Raw genomic sequence first — 19,196 nt, 5'->3', positions numbered from 1 at the left:
CCTCTGAGTACAGTGCAGCTGAGTGCTCTGAGAAGGTGCAAGGACCGAGTAGTGGGAATTAAATGTATTTGAATTAAACGTCAAGCAGAATACTCAGGATTTATTATGATTGATCGATGAGTATTTAGAAATGTTCAGCTAATCACACGAGATTTTCGTTCATGTACTCAGTGGAAAGTGGTTGATATCTTGTCTGTTAAAATACATGTAAATAACTCCAAAGTAGCAGTCTGCTTAGTACTGACTGTTATTAATCATCTAAATTCTAGAGTAAGTTTTTCAGCACTTAGGAAAACTACATTAACGACAAAAGAATTTTGCAGGATTATTTTTGTTACAAGGGAATTCATAATGCTTGTAATGGCATTATTTTTATCCCCTGTCATACAGGCACACATCAAGCTTGAAAAACATTTCTCAAGTTAAGGGCAAGACACAAGAAAGCAGCAAGGAAAGTAGCACAGGTTTCTGCGTGTCCCGCCTGCAGCCCCGTCCTTGCTCCCCGGTGTGCTGAAGTTTTTCAAGGGCTGTACCACTGTGGGAAATATGTTGTAGAGAGCTCAGGATGTTTAATGTCCTGATCTCTCTTCCCAGCAGTAAAGTATTAGCAGGGCTTCTAGCCCCCACTAACATACCCTATTTCCTCTGTGCAGTGGAAGAAAGAGAACCACCTCTCGTAAGGAACAGGCTCTTTTTCCCTTGAAAGCACATGGCTAAGGCAGAACTTGCTCTGTGGTTCTCTGGGGAAAGTGTTGTTTAATGGTGAAATGTTATTGGATTCATTTCCTATATTCTTCTATATTCAAAACGAGGGTTGTGATCACAGGAACCTGAGTACTTAGTGGAGGTAAATCCAGTGGTGGATTTAGCAGTGTTGGATGTGCAGGAAAGCATGAGCACGTGTATTTTATCAGTTATTTCTACCAATATGTGTAGATGTAGAAGAGCCTTGAATCCTACCCATGGGGAGGCTGTGAAACCCGCTGGGCTGTGTGCATGCCTTTCTTACCGTAATGTCAAGGGGCCAAGGTTTGACTGAATAGTCAAAAGTAGATCTGGAGCAACACAGCTGAGAGTCTGATCGAGATCCCACACTCTTGAACAGAAGTGCCCAGAGTCAGCCACCTAAACCCCTGGTAGTCATTTGTCTTCGAGTGGTGTAATTCGTTCCAGGTACTGAGAGTAGAGAAAGAGAACAGGTTTAGCTGGGACATGCCGTATTGCTACAACAGGCTTCAGGAACGGCAGCAGCTATCCATCTGCCCTTTTGGGGGACTAACAGCCTTCACTGCTGCCAGCTGTAGCACAAAATACAAGTCTGTGCTCCAGTAACAAAGGATCAGACTCAATCCTTCCCAATCATGCATGAAGACAGAGGTGCTATAGTCCCATATGACAGTAGATTTTGACTTTATCAAAGATGAAGAATGCAGAAAAAGTCAAAACCTTTGGGAATTTCATTCAAAGGCCGGGGGGAAGGCCCCCAAACTTACAAAAGCTGTTTGTTTTACAGTGTGGCATGCTGGAAAATTGGGAAGTGTCAACTAACCAGATGCTTTCAAACATAAGCGTCATCTCTGAGGATAACATCAATTCCCCTGTTCTTTCTGGTGCACAGGCTGGATCGCAAGGGGTTGAATTAAATAGGTTGAACACCTGTAAATCTGGCATTTTCTAACTTTCTATCACTTGACTTTGCAACTTAAGTATCTTCTGGGGTTTCTTTACATGCAGGACACGTCCACGCATACGCACACATGCACTTGTCAAAACCACTTGCTGTGATGCATTATGCATACTTTTGAGAAAAGTTAATATGATCCCGGAGCTTCCATAAGGGCTAAATTGGCTTTTACAAGAAATTGTTGCCGCTTGGTGAGGATCTTTAATTTAACTGATCTTTTTTGTGCAACTTGATGCTGAGTGCATTGTGGCAGTTCAGTGATAACAATAATACTAATATATGGATTCAGTCTGCTGGCTCTATCAGCCAAAGAAGATATTTCTTTGTGTTATGGTCATGGATGTTTGTATTGAGAAAATTCAGCCCTAAAGAACAAGCTTATTAATGCTGAGGCAACTCGAGTCTTTAGCCATAAAAAGCAGAGGAATCAAGGTCTCAAGGAAATTACTTTCATTTATTCGGTTCTTTTACAGAGGCGAGCGTTTTCGTTGCTTGCTATAGACATTTCACAATAGCAAAGGAATTGCATCTCTAGGGCTCTGAAGTGTAATTAATGGTTCACTCCGCTCTATACCTAAGGAAAAGCTTTTTTAATTACCTATCAAAAAGGATTCTGGAATTGATCAAATAGTGCTATCAAGGGGCCAGACTTGGTAAATAGACCTCTGATTTGTTCATTCAAGGGTTTAATAACAGTACCTAGTATGAGGCCAGTAGCTGGAAAACTGCCTTTCTGTCCTTCAGTGGCCGGTGAGCTCAAGCCTTTTGATAACACAGGGAGCTCACCTTTAATTTTGACCCTTTTTTTGGCGGTACAGCTCTGTGGACTCACTGTGAGTTGTTGTCTTTTTTTTGTTTGTTTTTTTTTTGAGGCGTCAGGCAGCAGCTCTCTCGAGCCAAATCATGCGTGTGTTTGCACGTTCTCTGTCGTGAGAGGAGGGTCAGTGGTCTGGTCCAACGGCCCCTGCCCGAGGCTGTGGGAGCGGGCAGCTCCTCTGCCCGTCTGTGTCGGGTGTCCCTGCGGGAGCAGGGCAGGAAGGCAGATGGCTTTCAAAGAGCATCAGCTTTTGGATCAGTGGGTTGAAGAGGGCTAGACCTGGAATTACTTGATTTTCTCCACCTCTGCAGCTTGCGCTGCCTCGTGACCCACTTTTCGAATCCTCTGGGGACACTGTGTGTTCTTTGCACCGCTTAGAAAAATGGCAGGAGAATCTCCAAATTGAAACAGACCCTTAGGATTCTTCCCAGGTTAACCAGAGTGTGACGTAATGGGCCCTTTTGCAAAGGACATTTGAACTGGAACAGATCCAGTGCTGTTCAGGAACCAGAATTTCTCATGATCAGAAAACGGCAACTAAAAAACAAAAAAAAGCAAAACCTAAAAATATTTTGTGTCACACTGAACGTCTTCTGTGAAATGTTATAATGTTATAAACATTGTTTATATATTTGTTATAAATGTTATAAACAAAAAGTTTAGACCAACAAAATATTTAGTTTCACATGAAAAATTTAGTTTTAAAATAATGAATTTTCTGTCACTAGCTTCTACTGAGACTTTCAGATTAATGTCAGGTCACAGTAAAGTGAAACATTCGTTGAAACTAAGTGTTTCCTTTTTCAGTTGTCCATGTTTCACAATCACAGTACAGGCACAGTATTTTGATTTTAATTAGGTTTCTTTTTAATAGGAACTTTTTGACTTCTTTTTTTTTTTTTGCACCCACTCTCAATCTGAAAATCCACACTAAAATTCTAAAAAAAACCTCTACCTTTTGGCCACTCTGCATATATGACATAAGTTAAAGCAGAGAGAAGGAAGAACAGAGACAGAAAACGGAGCAGACCGAATTACCTCTGGGCAGCAGATTGGGATTGTTTATTGGAGGGAAATTGAGTGAGAGATGAAACTAACTGAAGTGTTTTCATTAAATCCCGAATCGATATCCAGATGTGGATTTTGAACAGTGCAAAGGGGACATGTGTGTACACGTGCTCTGGGACTTCATAGCGTTCTCAGCCAGTTTGCCGAGTTACGCAGGCTGGCCATTGTCCTTGGGCTGCGGGTCCCTACAAACATCCCGGGCGCCTTTGCGCGCACACTGTGTATGCACAATTGGCGATACAGCTTCAGAGAGACGTACTCAAATCTGAGCCGACTTTCCCACTTGCCCAAGAGCAGAGGGAACTGGTGTGGACTGGGTGAGTCCCTGTGCTGCTTCCTCTGCGGAGGGCCGGGCTCTGACCAGCTACTGCACAGTGTTTTCGGTTGTCATTCTGACTCGGCTTATGTGGGGTATCAGTTGACAAGCTAAATTTGCTCATACCTCTGGGCCAGTTGTGCTTATTTATGTATCCCTGTGTATGCCAAAGGCTTATCACGGCATTTTGGGAAGCGTTTCCTATTTGGCTGTAAAGGGTTTAGACTAGAACTGTGTAAAACTCACAAAGGAGGGGAAAAATGACCTGCTCCTTTGGCTAGGGAGGGAAAATCCCTGTGAATCAAAGGTACTGCCAGCCAGCCCCCATGCTTTACACCCGGTGCTCGGTGTTTGCACTGTACCTCTGCACTTGTTGTGGAGACCTGTCATTGTGACTTGACCCTGTTTATGAAGATACTGTAAGTCTTCTCCCAGCCTCTGCTGGAGCTTTGCTTAAATAATGAGATATTAATTGGAATGTGGGCTCAAACTTTTGTCTCCAAAATCCCAGGTCACCATTAGGTCTTTGAATATTTACTTATATAATGTTAAATTGCTCCGATGAGAAGACTGACTGAGGAACAGATTAACACTGTGCCCATGTCTCCCAATAATAATAAAAAATTATTGAGAAACTTTCCAAACAGTTTTTAACGCCATCTGGTCGTCAGGAAGGTTCTCAGACTGCTTTTGCTTCATCAATAGCAGCAGGGTATGACCATGAGACTGCCCAGGTTTCACTACAGTAATGCTCTGCCTTCTGCTCTGGTGTACCTAGGGGTTGGGGACCCCGTAGGCTTTGAGGAGACAGTACCAGAGTTTTTTGCAGGACGTGGCTCCTAAGCAGAGATGCCCCATGAACCATACTCCATGCTGTCTCCATAGTAGCAGTGCTGGACACCTGGCAATATCTTGCAGTTATTTCTGATATTTGATAGTTTTCTCTGGCTTTTCCCATTAGATATGTTATTGATTCCCTTTTGTTTAGTGCTAGCTAGGCTTTCCAATTAAGTAGTGACTTTAATTATACCACAAAACGTATAACATAGGTCTTGGTTATTAACACTGGCTCATGGGATAATAAAAGGAGGACCAGCAAGGCTAAATTAAACAGAATCATAAAAATGAGCAACCTTTTCCAAAAACCCACCTTATGTTCAAATGCAGTAGTTTTCCTCTTGTTACATTTTTGCAGTGTCTTTGTGTATATTAATTGTTGAAGACGAGTTCTGCATGAGTGTCAGCGCTAATAAATGTAGATTTAGTGAAGGTTGAATTTGATTAACTAGGGAGCATGAAAAATAACTGATTGCGATGTTGTGTTTAAATGCAGTAAGACTGGAAACCGTTCCCTGCAGTTTGTCTGCACCAGAACATACTCTGGAATCCGTGAATAGTTTACCTAAGGTGGCTTGCATAACATTGACTAAAAGTAGACATCTAATTTAAGGTGATCAACTTGACTGCCTTTATAGGTAGTGGAGAAGAAGAAGACTCGGTAGCATTGCTTAAGATGTATGGTGTGTAATGTCCTCTGGAGGTGTCTCCCTCAGGAACCTAGGACAGCCAGCTTAAATAGGATTTCAGGTGAATCCAATCCAAAATGTTAAATGCTGCTCCAAGGCATACAGAAACAAAAGGGAATTTCCATAGTAGCAACACGTGTTAAAGAATGACCTGCCAGCATGGGCATCATGGGCAGCCTGGGTAAGGTCCCCACCAAGCAGCTGTGGAGGAACAACTGTTATGTAGCACAGTTTTCATCTGGGAAGAAAAAAAAAAAAGACAGTCAAAAAACTGGTTTGCATCCCTCAATTTTTCTTACAGATCATAAGACTACATGTGTCTCACGTGATCTGTACATTTACAGGTGCCTTAAATGTGATTGCTTTTTTTTTAGAAAAAAAAAAGTATGCTTTAGAGACTGGAGTAATTTTCTGAACTTGAAAACAAAGTGCCACGGTAATTTCCTAGCAGAAGCGTTTCTTCCTGAAAAGCAATGGTGGGGTGCTGTCTTCAAATTGTGCATGCCGTTCTTTCACAGGTAAATATATACCTGTAGTGCGGAAGCACTGCTGAGATCCAGCCATGACTTGCAGCTGTCTGCAGCTGCGTGTTGCCATTTTAAAGTTTCTTTCATTTCCCTCCCCTGGGCCCATTGCTGATCGTTGCCTGCTATCACTTCCAGGGAGAAAAGGGTATTCCTGTAAATTTCTGTCTGTCGTGTTACCTTACACTCCGTGATATCACATTACAGGATAAAAAGAAGTAAGAGAACAAGTCAGGCAATGAATTCAGAGTGGTATTTCCTTTCCTTTTGTGTTTCCTTACATGTATCTCTGTTACACTACACCTGATATCCTTCTTACAGCTTTGAAGGAATTCGTCTAATGGTTTGAGCTGATGTTCCCTTTTTCTTTCTTAAAATGTAAACGCAAATTTAGTTCTGCTAACAATGTGAGATCTGTATTATCTCCAAATGCCTGCCTGGTGTAACTTTAAAAATTAGCTAGTTTTGGTTCCTGTTTTACTTGGATAGGTTTCATGGTATAAAAAAGTCAAGGTTTCAGGTCAAATAACATAAAGGTTTTTTAGTTGTTGTTGTTTGTGTCTTTGTGATAAAAACATGAGCAGACCAAAATGTCAGACGATTTACTCTTCTGTCTGAAATAAAACTGAATTGTGAACTCCAAGTTGATGCAGTGTTTCACTTTAATAGTGTCAGCTCCTGCTTGTTTTGCCCGCGTCTCCTATTTTGAGTGAATTTAGTGCTAATAAAAGTGAGAGACTCTTAACACTAGCAAGAGCCAGAAGTACCGGACAGTTAAGGCTAGCAAATGTAAGCTCCCTGTCTTGGTTAGCCTGATCTAGATGCTTTCCAAGGTTTTGTTTCTCTGAAACAGCACCTGCCAGTTCAGTTGTTTGATAGTTTTATGATGTAGAACTATGGGGTCTCTCTCTTTTGTTCCTCCAGCTTTCTGGAGGCTTCTTGGCTTCTGTTGTACTGCTTCTAAACCTTCTGCTGTAGTCTCAAAACCTAACCGTAGTCAAACCAGGTCACCTTGTCGGATGAAATTCAAAGGAGGTCCAGGAACAGTTGCTTGGCATGCAGTCTGTGCACTCTTTCCCCTAAATTTCTACCAAACCAACTGGCTGTGTCTTAATAAGAACTCTTTTTGAGTATGTGCAATTTTGGCCTGCATCCTTTTGGCCACAAGAAATCCTGCAGCAGCTGAATGTTCCTACCTGGAGACTTCTCTTGAAATACGGTGCAAGCCCTGAGGAGCAGGAGCTCCAGGCCTGTGCCTTGATGCCTCCTGTGCAGAGCCAGCACCAGGCTGATCATTGTGGTCTCTCTTTCTTGGCTGTCCAGGCACATTTAAATAGCCCTTGTGAAGCAAGCATCATGTGGTATGTGTTACTAAGCCTCCGAACTCCAAGGTGGTGTTCTTGGAGTAGTAAAACCCCCTCTGTGTATAGCAGGAGATCAGGGTGTAACATGTGGTGTAAAATCAGATTCCTGATCGCTGTGGTTCTTGACGATTCTGTGCATTGAGAGGAATAGTCTTGTCAGCACTGGGGAAAATCAGCTGGGAAATTTCATTTTTCACACAAAACTTGTCATGGGGCTTTTAACTAGCTGAAGTATTCTAAAGGCAGGGCCACTGGGGAAATGCACGGCACGCTCTGTGTTTCTAGTGGGTTTTTTTTCATTCAGTGTGCAAGTAAATACTTTGTCTTAGAAAGATGAGTAGCCTGTGTCTATAATTAATGAATATTTGAAGCAAAGTTACTCTTTGCAAAGAAACTTGGTATGGGCTGCAATGTCTTAGGTTGAGAATCCTCTGTCTGTTAGTGTGACCACCTCTGGTGTATAGATTAGCATATACATGAAAATAACACTTGGAAAGTACTCCGAATCAGCGTTTCTTATCTCCCTTCCCCAGAAAGAAAGCTGGAAGGCTCTTGCTCAGCAGAAGGTTAATAGTAATGACAGAAGAGGTGGCAACATTATTCTCTGTTTTCTGTAGAGATTTATAATATAGCTGATATGTTGTGTAGGGATCGCTTAAGTGATGCCAAGAAGCCATTCTTCAGCCATTCTCAGTGGAGGAGAACAGCAGAGCTGGCTACCCAGCACGAAGACTCATCTCTCCTTGTATGCCTGAATTAAACAGAGAAAACGAGGACAATTGTTAGGCAGACATCTGGTAAAATCCACATCCCCTTGGCCTAAGAAGTGCATCTACAACTTTTGATGGTGGCAGCGTGGCAAGATTTATGGGTGAGGCATTAGGCAACTTTAAATTACAGGAGATTTCATCTCTGTGTATTGCTTAGGCACAAAGCTCCCTGTTTCTCAGCTTCTGGAAATGAAGCCCTCTGGAGTTGCATTTTACCTGTGTGAGATGCCTTCAGGTTGTCAAATAGTTTCTCAATTAGTTTACTTTCTTCTTTGCTCCAAGGGAGATGAGTATATTATTTATTCTACGCTCCCGGTCTTTTGTTAGTCTGCGTTTATGTATTTTGTCTTCAGAATGACCTAGCGTTGGGTGAGCCTCTAGGGTAGTATGAAACACACCTCTCTGGCAGAGACAGTAGTTCAGACTTGACTAATGGTAGAATATTAATAGCAGCAATAATAATTAAAACAGTGCACTAAAATACCCTTGGGTGCTGTTGCTAAGTTAGACTGTACCCCTAAAATTCCAGAAGAAAGGCATCAATTTTAGTTATTTCCATCCGCAAAGTGAACAGTTGTCTCATTCTGCGGCTGCAGTCAGCTTTCATCCCCTCCGCAGATGTTCCGTTAGGACACAGCTCTCCCAGAGGGTCATGGTGCAGTTTACATTAAACTCAAGATAAAAATGACATTGAAGCTTTGCTCCTGTATGTTCTACGCTGCCTGAAAACAAATGCAGGACCTACAGCTGGTTCACTGGCGTAATGCCTTGGTGGTATTAACCCACATGTACCCAAGAGGCGGGGAATTTGTGATCTCTTTGCTCATGGAGGAGCACTCGACTCCTTTGCCTGACAGATCTGGGAATCCCTGGAAGCAATGGGAGGAAAGTTTCTCTAAGTACAGATTTGAGCAAATAGTCTGGATGAAACAGGCTGAATGTGTCTGTCTACAGATGAGGGATGAAGAAGGGAATGGTTGTGTTCACAGCTTCAGTCTGCTGGGCAGACAGTTAATAGGAATAATCTGTTCCCCCAGTGCAGAGCACTCGCTTCCAGGTTTCTTTGTAATGGCAAATTAATTTCAATCTGCAAACACTGAGGATGTGACTTCAAAATGTCTATGCTCTATGGGCAAGTAGGAAAAAACACCAAAGAACACAAAGTGGAGAAGGAAATGGTTCTCAACCGGCAGCTTTGAGCAGGAGCTGTGCGTGGATGTTGAAGTGCTAGACCGGTCAGAGCTCCTGAGAGGCAGGAAAAGACTGGCGGGTGTCCTTGGCTCGCTCAAATTCACAATCATATTTCAGTACATTGCTTGGTCTAGGACGTGTGCCTAATTTCTGTCAACCTGAGTGAAGAGTAAGCATATGCTGACCTGTTTTTCTGAATTAGGATAAGAGCTCATAAATATAAAAATCCCCATACGTTGAAGTGTTTTGCTGCTATGAAGTGCGTGCCCTAGATATTGGCTTTGTGCTAGACAGTAAATATGGCTGGATTTTTTAAAAATGTTTTTATTTCTAAATGTAACCAAAATTAAATTAAAATGCAAGAGTTTTCTGAAGTGCTCAAAATAATTAGAAGGTAAGAAACCGTTGTTAACATTTAACTTCTAAATGCATGGAATAGTTGAATACTGTGCTGTTCACCTCTAGCTAGCCTTTAATTTAAACAAAAGCTATAAAAGTGCAATTAGGCTTCAGTCCAATGAAGCACTTAAATATGTTCCTAGTTTTAAGTGTATGAGTAACCCCAGTGAAGTTAAGGCATGCTTAACTGCTTTGCTTGAAGAGGACATTTCATAAAGTAGTTATAATACACAAAGAACAATCCTGCAAGTGTCACTGGGATACTGCCCTGGGAAAGATGTAAAGAGGAGTAAAGTCCCATCTTCAGGATCTGACTGCTCTTAGGTTTTCACAGAGGTGGTTTTTCCCAGTGATTTATCCTGCGGGGTCCTGATCTAAAGTCTGTTGACATCTTTGGATGTGCTCCATCATCTCTTGTTAAAGAGGCTTAGTTTGTCGGGCAGTTTCCTACCCCTGTCTACTGAGGGAAATAGATACGGCACATGCACCTTCATTTGTCCTCTCTGCTTGACTCAGAGACGTGCCTTTTTATAAACATGCTGCTACGACCACCAAGCTCTCAGCTCGATCCCATATACAGCATCTAAACATCATGGATTTAATACTCCCATTTTCAGTGCTAAATCAATGTTCTTTATGCATTTGTTCTTGGAACACTGCTCTATTTGAACCATAATTCTTCCCACATACCATAAACTTGGTCTGTTTGCACTCTGATAGAAATTGATCATTTAAAGCAAGAGGAAAAGCCCTGTGACTACTGTTTAAACATTTCAAGGCCGTTGCTGGTTAGTCAAATCATCTTCTGCATCACCTCAGCACGCCCGGCGCTGTGATTACCAGGGAAGCATTACCTTTCTGGGCTCCAACCAGCCTTCCGACTGCTGGGATGGGGCAACATGAAGAGCTTCCCACTACGGTTTTGGCAGGCAGTGAGGGGATGGGTTAAACTCACTTTATGACTGACCTCCCATTTGGTTGTTTACCCCTCCACCCATCCTGTATTTGTACATAGGTGGAAAGAAGCATTCTGCTGCATAACTAGATTTGACCAGAGGTTAAAGCTGGTCTCCTGTGAAACACACTGGAGCCCATTAAAGAAAGGATTGTTTGGCAAACTTTGTTGTATGTCCTCCCGAGACCACAAAAAACATTGTTAGCTGAAGTAATAGTAGAAAATGATTGCGTTCCTCTGTCCTCCTCCTTACCACCACGCTGTAACGTGACAGCAGACCTGTAATGAAATCCGTGAAGAGCTCTGCAGCAGTTACCTTGAAAACTTTTTTATTGCCCTACATTTCTGGATAACACTCTGATACTCAGCCTCCGTCCGGCACCAGCGGCACCAGCTGAGGGACTGAGATAGGCAAAATTAAACAAAAGTACCTTGAATTTTTAATGTTGAATACTTGCAGTAAATTTTTTAATCGTCAAGGATAACTTCCTGTATTTACATATTGTTATCTGAATAACAAATAGCTTCAAGGGTACAGCAAACTGTTGTGTGCAAATGGAAAATAGTGAGTTTACTCTTATACGTTATTTATTGAAAATTATTCCTCTGATTTAATCTACTCCACTGTTTTTCCCTTACGTCTGGCATGGAATTGGAGTGCAATGGGAGAGACATTTCAGAGAAGCTATGGAGTCCACTTCTGGATATCCGGGCTGTTACCTTCTCACTCCCTGCAGACATGCTGGGATTAATTCTTCCTTTGCCATAAAGATCTTTTTTTGGGATCTTGATGCATCACCTTGAGTGGTAGAGTACTTCTTAATGGGAAATCTGCTAGAAATCACTGTTGGAAATGCAGCTAAATAGCTGACTTCACATTGCTAGCTGGAGAGTAATGACCCTTGGTGGCAGGAACAAGAAGTGGTGCCACAGGGTGGCAGCCAATTTTGTGAATGCACCCTAGAAAACATTTTCTGGCTTCTTGAATGGCTCTTTGTGAACCTTCCCGATTTGAAATATGAGGTCTTAGTTTTGGCAGAGCACTGAGATGAGAGAATATTCCCTCTCCTCCATAGACAGCATAGTTCCCAGAATTAAGTTTCAAAAAGTTGCACAAAAGGTAGTGTTTTCTGAATATATTTTGCTGGTAGGAACTTTGAATCAAAGCCCTGCTATTGTGGATTGGCAAAATGCCTTTAGTTTTGCCTTTATTTAGTATCACTTCATTGGTTTCACTGATGTTCATATTTCACTTAACTTCAAGTTCAAAGAGCTCTCCAGTCTCAAAGCAGAATTTCGCAAGACCACCTTTATGTTTATTTCTTTTAGAACAACTCTTTTCTAGTTTTCACTTTTAAAGGATGCAAGCTAAAAATCCAATCAGAACAGGGCCCAGGATCTTCCAGAAATCTTGAGAATCTCTTGACAAATCTAAATGAGCCAGTAGTGTTTAATCACTTAAAAATAGGCAGAATGCGTGTCACTTGGAATTTAGTTGGGCTCTTCCTTAAATTTAAGTGCAGCACCATTAAAAATAAAGTTGCACGGGGGAGACATTTTCTTTGGGGGTTTTTGAAAAGCATTTGAAAGCAGATTTCAGCTTCTCCATTAATTTCCAATCAGCCTAATGCTTTGTGATGCAGCATGCGTACAGCCACAGGCAGATCTGAATGGGCACACTAGGGGATACAGTGGAAATTTCTTACAGATGGTATTTCAAAACATATTAATGACTCAAGTTAAGTTACCAAAAAAAGGCAAATACTTTTTACTACAGAAGGATCTGAGCTTTTAGCCATTCATGTTAATCATGGGGCTTGTTTTAAAAGTGGTTGGAACTAGTTTTAGCATTTTTATATGTATAAATCAATATGAGTATTAGGCATGGTGGCATGTTTCTGGTATTTTTTTGCCTGAGGAAAGGCAGAAATAGCTCACTGAAATACAAGGCCCCTCATTTTATGTGTCTGGCAGCTACTTTTGAGGAGTCTAATAATCCTAAATGTAAGGGTTAATATTCTTTACAAGTGGTGCCATCTTCACGCTGCATATGTTAACTATGCATATATGTTGTGCTATCCATCACTGATTGACAGTTCTCGGGGCTTTCTGCCATATATGTAAAATAATTTGTCATAGAGAAGGGAGGAATTAAGCCAAATAGAGCAGCAAGTGTGTTAAAAAACAAAAGATACGAACATGTGGGGAGTTTTGTTTGGTTGGGGTTTTTGTTTTGTTTGGTTTGGAGTTTTTTTGTGCAGAGAAATTAGTCCCAGTTGTACTGGCCTGGAATTTAAAAAGAAAGGAAAAAGGACAAAAATGAGTGTCTGATTCTCAGGAAGCGCTTGTCCCGTGTCTATTATTGCAACTCATGGGGAGCTTTAACCTACCCGTCGAACTGCCTGTGTCCCAGCCCCCCAGAGAAAGGGCTCGCTCCTTTGTGGAAGTATTACGGGACAGAAATTCCTGTAAATTTGGTCTTTTCTGTAGGAAACAGGACAGAGAAGAGAGAGTTCTAAGGTAAAAAGGCTGCTGCTGCTCTTCTTTCTGCAGATCCTGCAGGCATGAGGTCCAAGTGTTCAGCCTGGGAACGTGGGAAATTTCCAGGAGCAGATGTGTGCTGGTGAACTCATGGAGTGTTGCAGTCATTTGTTTCTGGTTGATATTAAAGGACACTTTTCCTTGAGAGAGGTAAAGTTTGAGATTAGCACAGAAACAAAGATTTGGCCTGATTTCTTTCTTGAAGAATGTGGGTGATTTCTTTCCCCGTCAACATCACCGTGTACCAGAAAAGCTGGAGGACAGGTTATTTTAGTTGACTTCCCCTGTCTCCTCTTTCATATGAAGCACTGAAACACTGCGGGAGGAGGAACAGACACGGTTCGTACTGAGGAACAGTTGAGGAGGTGTGTCTTTATTTCAATGAATTTCATCTTCAGGGATAACTTCTGAGGCCATGCTGCATGGAGTGTGGCCAAGGCCTGACTTGAAGACTGAAGTGAGGTAGAAGTTATTCAGGGCAGCTGACCATTTACAGACTGTAAAGTCCTGACAGAGGAGCGTTTTAAGTAACGCATACTGTGAAGATGATCTCTCGAGCAATAGAAGTGGCAGTTGTTTCTTAGGCATTACATTTAGTTCTTGCAAAACTCTCATGCAGTTTGTTCTTTCAAGAAGAATCAGGCAGTAGAGCTCAAAATTGGCTTTCATCACTTTGGCAAATACTTTCTTTGCTGAGGACCCAAAAAATACGTGAATACATGAAGTCAGTGTTAATGCTTTATATCCAAATACTGACAGGAGTGTTGTAGTACTTGCAGAGGTGGAGAGAAAACTATCCCAATTTCTTTAGCTGTCACTCAGGGGAGGAAATTCACCCACCAAAACCTTTGTTCATCAGTGTTGGTGGTTTTTTGGAGCTGCCTAAACTACCAAGCTTAGAGCACCAGTAAGAACGGCGCTGTATCTTGTATCTGCACTTCCCCAGATAAATTCAGGAAAAAGGAGGTGTTGATTTTTCTTTCATATGATAAATCAAAGTAGAAGCTGTTCCATAAAGCAGCACAGACTGCAAAGAAACGGCCGTGGTAAAAAGGTATCTTCTATCACCATAGTTCCTAGGCTTTTCCGAAAGTAACTGCCACTTGTCTTTTTACCTTAGTTGTAAATACAATGGGCTGCTTCTCTCAAGATACGTAGAGCATCAATGTTTTGTACCACTGCTCCCTTGCTCACAGTTGTGAGTATTTATGTTACATGGTTCTGAGCGGATGCTGTCCTTGAGCTGCAAAACAGGAGGAGAAAGGAAGAGGAAGTCTTGAACTCAAAAATCTAGTTTGGTTTGTTTTTTCTGTTTGGAGAGGGCAGAAAAATCCATCCTTAATAGAAAGAGAATGTTATGGCATAATACAGTTAACACCTTCTATTGAGAGGGAGAATTAATTAGGAAGGAGTTGGAGCCCTCTGCCTGACAGATTCATGATCCATGAAGCTAATCAGTTTTGCAGCCTGTCAGACTGGTCAGCGGTTGAATCCCATGCTGGGGAAGGAGATGTTTGCAGCTTGTCACATTTCCACTGTTGTGCCAATGCAGAACGAGAACGTAATGCTAGTTTATTTCTGCATCTGAAAAGTTACTATTACATCTAGCACTAGCTGCAAAGCCTCAGTGGTTTTCTGGAGAAAGAAATCAGGCATTGAACTAGCCCCTAAATTTAGTGGTTTAGTTGTTGTAAATTGTCTGTGCCTACAGAAATCACAGCAGCATTAGGTACTAAAAGGTAACCATGTACATAAGATTACTCTGAGCCTTTGGTTTAACTGGGTTCAAACTACACATTGACCTGGTGATTAAAAGTAGTATTTGTTAGTATTAATGAGGAGAGATTCAATAGTCTTTGTCCTTTCATTGATCACGTACCCAGTGAGGTGCTGTTCTGCCTCTTTCCCCTGCTGTGGCTGTAAAACCCGAACACAGATCATTCTGCAGCTTTCAAGGTATGGAGAATGTTAGGGGATTTTTTTTGTGCTAAAACTGCAGAGGAGGTTTCTTTGTGCCCAGCAATTTCATCAAGTTTGTGAAGGAGAGAAACCCAGAGTCATCTCCATCCCAGTGGTTCATTGGAAAAACATATCTTGTATTAAATACTTTAAAGATTCATGAAGCGGCTTTAATATTGTTTGCGTTTCTTCCTGAAGGGTAAAGCTGTCAGAAATCTCTAAATGCATTGCCTAATCCATTTCTAAACTCAGTATATTAACGTCTGCAAGCAAAACTCATTTTTGGAGTTTAGCAAGTATGCAGACAGGAGAGAAGGCAGGAGAAAGAGAGCAGGAAAGATTTTTCTTTCCTTGGAAATGCACCGAATGACCCGCATGGCTGTAGTGTCAGTCCTTCACAAAACATAGTGCAACTCAAACGGACTGTAAGACCAGCTCTGATAAATAGAGGACCTCACATGTTTCTGTCGGATCAGATACAAATAGAGTAAATGCAGCTGTTAAGGAAGGTAGGTTCAGGCAAAAGAAAATTTCTTTCCCTTTAATGCCTACAAGCTCACAGGGCTGCCATGAGCAGGCTGATGTGCAGCTGAGAAGCTTTTGTTTTCTCATTGTCCCAGTTTCTAATCTATGACCTTTTTTTGTGTTAGTACACCAAGGTTGTGGTCTGCCAGCTGAAGAGCCGTTCCTGTTTTCTTATGCCTGCACAGGCAGTGCTCACAGTCGGGCTCTGGGGGCTGGCTGGGAAATGTTCACTTAAGGAACCGATGCAAGGGAAAGAATGAGTGAAAATCATCTCTGGAATAGAGAAAAATGATCTGACATCAAGTTGTCTGTCACATACAAAGGAAACACCTCTGGGTTGCCAGCCAAGCTCTGCTGTAGCAAATACAGAGCAAGAACAGTCAAAGACTCTTCCCAAGACAACAGCGGGGATGCCTCAGGTTTGATGCTTGGCATGTTGTATCAAAGGTGCCTGAAGGTCTGTTTCACATATCAGGTCTAATCCATCCTCAGCCGGTCCATGGAAATGATTAGCTATGGCATCTTCAGCCTTTGCCTGGAGTTGCTATTCCTAAATGCATCCAGCGGTGCGTTCCTCTACAGCGTACCTGCCTGCCCTGGAGAGAGGCACCACTTCTCAGGCAGACCTGAAGTCCTGGTTGTGCACTGTGAGACCTGATGACAGTTCATAACACTAATTTAGAATCATGGTAATATTAGATGTGAGCTATGCCTGGCCAGCTTAGACCGTCGTTAGCTACCACAGAGGTCAAATGTGTGCTCTGAATTCTTCCCGAACTCAGTAGTGTTAGACAGATGTCAATGATGGCAAGTTTCTGCTATCAGTTACTGTAATTGTCCTCCCTCTCCTGGTTGTCCCAGTTCGTAATGGGATCAGACCTAGTGCAGAGACCTGGCGAGCGTGGTGGTACCCAGCGCCCTCCCCAGGCAGAGTGCTGGGTGTAGTGCTGGTGCTGTGGGCTCCCCAAGCAGGGCAGCCAAGCCCACGCAGGGCCACCTTAGACACCCAGGCATGGCACTGCACAGTGTCAGGGCTGCCAGAAACAGAGGATTTCTTAATTTCTTACCAAACTCCTTTTGGTGGTAATGTTGAAGCCTATAATGGCGTGCCTTGCTAGGACACCTTTGTACAGTTTGATGTCTTCATCTTCTGGTTACTTTTCTTCCCAAAAGAAATAATAGAAGTGACTAGTCTCATGTTAAGCGCCTCTATCATCAGCTCATAAGTTTCTTGCCTGATGTTTTCCCTTGTTTCTAGACTGCTGCTCCATCCAACTGTTTTCTGAGAGCATGCCCTATGCCTTAATTGAAAGTCAATAAGCTTGTTATAGCCTTACTTTTTTGCTGGGATTTCTCTGGAATGAACTCTCTCCTGTTGCCATGCTCCAGGGACAAAATCAAGGACTGCACCAAGGAGGACTTCATGTGTCCTCCTGACACTCTGGCTTTCTCAGCCTTGCACTCAGGCGCAAGTGACTGAATGTTCCATTGCAACACGCTCCGTCTGTTATCAGCATCCAGCCAAGAACAAAGCTGCAAAGGCCTAAGGTGACAGTGGGCACGGTTGTGCTTTGATGGTAGTGCATCCTTGCGTGTGACTTGCTAATGTTACTATTTGGCTCAGAGTGTCAATTGCTGGTTAGAGTTTCTTGGAATGAAGGAAGTATTAACTGTAAATTGCTGTGGCTGGTATCTAATTACAGAATACATTGGGAAGCACTTGGGCGACAATCCAACAAAGCACTTAAGCACCCACTGATTTTTAAGGAAAGGCCCCTTGACTGGGATTGCTTGCGCTCTCAGACATCATCAGAAGTGTTTGTTAGTGGACCAGTACTTTCTCCTGACTACCTCAGCACATCCATCTCATTTTCTGAAGTGACTTAAGGAGTTGGGAGTTCAAGGTTGACTGAAAGTCTGCAAGAAATAAACTCCTAAATCACTGCTGTACTTTGAAAAGTACTCAGCTGGACAGCTTCTTTTGCTGTTCCTCATCCTTGCTGTAATAAATAAAATTACGACAGCTTTTAAACCACTGCTAAATTCTGGTGTTTGCTTTTGCCTGTCCAGATGTTCACCTTTGTGCCCGTCTAGATGTTCCTGTTGCGGTGGGGTTACCACCAAAGATATTCTACTATGTCATTGTTGGAGGGCTCTTTCCAGATGCAGACATAATGCAGTTTTTCAACTATGTCTTGCTAACAGAGAAAGGGGAGAACTGACAGAAGGAAGGTTGCAGTGAGAAGTGATAGGAATGACTTAACCCAGGCGGGATAACAAGTTCAAAACAGCCTGTTACCAAAAGCAGCCCATGATGCCCCACAACGGAAGCAGTTGTAGAGAACCAAGGCATGAAAAGTCTTCTGAACCAGTGAGACCATGGAGTCACACTTAGGATAATAATGCATTGATTTAAAATGACGGAGAACAAATAAATCAAAAGTGGAAGTTGTGGTTTAGGTGTGCTGGTTTTAAAGCTTGAGTTAGAAATACCAATTTTCTCAGGACGTAAGTGGGAGGGTAGAGGAAAAACGCTGAGGATTAGTGCTAGTCAACCTTTCCGTCTGGACAGGAACATGTGGCTCGGTGCCCAGCTGTTTCAGTCCACTTACCAAGAAAACAAATACTTTTTACTCCAGAAAAGTTCAGAAAATTTCTTGACGAGAAGATAAAGGAAGCCCAGCCTAATCCACTGAGGTCTTGTACTGTTTCAGTGGTTCCTTGTCTTCCTGGGCAAAATACTTTGGTCCTTCTCCATATGCCTCTGCTTCTGAAATTTGTGTTCATCCTACCTTTCCTTTGATTGCTTGACCCTCTATGTTGCAAGTGCTGCTTTGACTGCCTCTCATTCTTGCTGTACTTCCTCCTCCTCCTCCTGTGCCACAGCCTCCTTGCTGTCTCCAGACTTCGGCTCCATGGTTTCTTTGTTTCCCTTCTTCCCTGCTAGCTCGGAGTGCTGATGCAGGTCCCCACCAGGATGCATGGCCTGGGGTGGGCTCCCTCCAATGTCTGGCTTCCACCAGCAATGCACCCACTCCCTGGGTACCAGTCCGATGTACTGAGATGCAGTTTGCTATGTCCTGCTGATACAAGCGAAGCTCTGAAGCAAACTGCTGTCAGATCGAAGATGTCCCTCGTCAAGGGAAATGTTGCAAGGTCCATGGTTTTTGCTGATGGCTTTTTCCTGTTAGTGAAGTGTTCCTGATGGACTTCTTTGATTTGTTGATGTGGTCAAAAGGAAAATCACATTCAAAAAGGAGGCTGTGGCAGAGCATTCGCACCTCCTGTAAATCTCTGTCCTTGTTCCAGGTTTATTTTTAGACTCCATAAGAATGCTGCTTAGCCTGAAGTTTTACACAGTTTACAGTCCTCTGTATGGTACAGGCCACCAGCAAGCTGCCAGTAAGTAGCTATGGTAACACTGTAATCAGTGACAAGTACTCAGGTCTCTGAGCAAATAGTGCTGGGATGAGTAGGAATTATGAATAATTGCACTTTACTAGAACTCATAACTGATTTCCAGAGGTTACCCAACAGTCAAGCATTTGTCGCCCTCC

General features: G+C 42.5%; 1 protein-coding gene across 1 annotated transcript in view; it reads left to right on the top strand.

The window, feature by feature from the left end:
• GALNT9 (polypeptide N-acetylgalactosaminyltransferase 9) overlaps positions 1-19,196 on the top strand; it is a 161,217-nt gene that overhangs the window by 34,882 nt on the left and 107,139 nt on the right. The gene's annotated exons all lie outside the window — the stretch shown is intronic.

The sequence above is a fragment of the Chroicocephalus ridibundus genome, chromosome 13 (genome assembly GCF_963924245.1).
Source record: "Chroicocephalus ridibundus chromosome 13, bChrRid1.1, whole genome shotgun sequence".
In the NCBI taxonomy this organism is placed as follows: domain Eukaryota; kingdom Metazoa; phylum Chordata; class Aves; order Charadriiformes; family Laridae; genus Chroicocephalus; species Chroicocephalus ridibundus.
Note: the sequence above shows the minus strand (reverse complement) of the source record. Positions and strands in the feature narration are given on the sequence as shown.